Below are 1,692 nucleotides of genomic sequence, written 5' to 3' on the forward strand. Positions count from 1 at the left end.
AGATGCTGTTCGGCCTGGTCATGATTCTCTTCTGTTGTTTTTACTACTACGACAGCCTTCCTTGTCCTAGGTGTTATTCCCTCCGTAAACTATTATAAAAATGTTTAGATTACTATTTTAGTGATCTAAACGCTTTTATATTAGTTTACAGAGGGAGTACTTGGATATTTTCTCCGTTCGTGTGTTCTTTGGATCCTCCATCTCATTTCTCCTTATTATAGGTATATATATACAAACCAGGTCTTTCTCTTTTTTTTTCTTAATCATTGTGATGCAGAATGGCGGATGCCATGGCAGCGACGGGTGAAAAATCTAGAGTGGTGCTATTGTATACTGCGAAGTACAGTAAATGAAAAAGACTTGGTCGTCACGAGTCGTCGGGAGAAGCTGCTGAGCCTCTATCATAAAAGGTACTGTATGACAGAGCCGTCGAGGAAGGGAAGAAGCAACAAGCCAACGAGCAAGTCTTCCTCCGGTCAACGAGCAAGTCTGCCGCAGCTGAATGCAGGTTTTATATCTAGGAAGAAACCATTTGCATCCGACAGAGCCGGCTGTGACGTGATGTGTGGTCATGTTGAGTACGTCAGCGGAATTCGTCATGAAATGGCGTCGGGTGAGCATCCTATGCAAACATTCTTCCTCGACCGGTCGATCAATCTAAAAAAGAAACGGTTTGGCCCTGTTATCATACTTCCATGCGGCACTAGGCGCATCTTAAATGGCAACCCGTAATTTTTTTCTTGCATCCGTTGCTGGACAGAGGGGCAATCCACGGACACGGATCCAACCATAACCGTATACATTTCAAACTCTTTTTCAACAAATCGGATGAAATTCGTGCAAACAAGGCCGGATTTTATCTAAACATGACGGATTTCATACAAACATGGCTAATTTTCATTACATTTCGAACATTTAGAAGAAAAAAAGACCTGATCCTAAACCTATCCTACGGCGGCGGCGGCCGATGTCTAAGCCCATATCATCCTCCATAGATGATCAGTAAATATGAATGGCGGATCTCAAAGCAATTATAGACGGTGGATCCATGCACGAGATGGCAGAAAATTCACTCTCGGTGTCTTGCTCGAATCGGCTTGTTTGGGCCAACCTATAGAGTTGTGGTTGTCGGCGAGCAACATATACAGTGTTTTTGGCTCCTGGGTGTACATATATGGAGATGATCAGTAAATTATTAAAGAGTAGCAATAAAATTCAAAATAAAATGATTTTTTTGACAAACATTGATGAATGTTTCACCCGTGTGCAACTTTTCGTGAAAAAAAAAACACATTTGTAATGTTGTAGGCCAAAAAAAAGTGATGCTTCAAACGACTATTTTTTAAAGCATTTTAGCGCATTGGTTTTTTTTCCAGACCTCCATGAATGGCATTCAATCACGGAATAGGTACAAAACTAAGCAACAATTGTTATTAAAATATCATTTTTCTTCATTTTTCTGTGTTTTTAAAATTTCCTGTTGACAAAGAAAGTATTTAAGCTCAGGTGTAGAATGACACTTTCGGGCGAGCTACTCCCTGACTATAGAGAGGGAACGAGAACGGCTATGAGAACGAAGGAAATGATTTTTTTTTTGAAACGGGCAAAAGATTTGCCGCACATATTAATTAAGAAGGATAAGAATGTTTTGTAACAAGCCCGCAAAGTTAGGGACCATCATTCCAGGAGAAC

The sequence above is a fragment of the Triticum dicoccoides genome, chromosome 6A, assembly GCF_002162155.2.
Source record: "Triticum dicoccoides isolate Atlit2015 ecotype Zavitan chromosome 6A, WEW_v2.0, whole genome shotgun sequence".
In the NCBI taxonomy this organism is placed as follows: Eukaryota; Viridiplantae; Streptophyta; class Magnoliopsida; order Poales; family Poaceae; genus Triticum; species Triticum dicoccoides.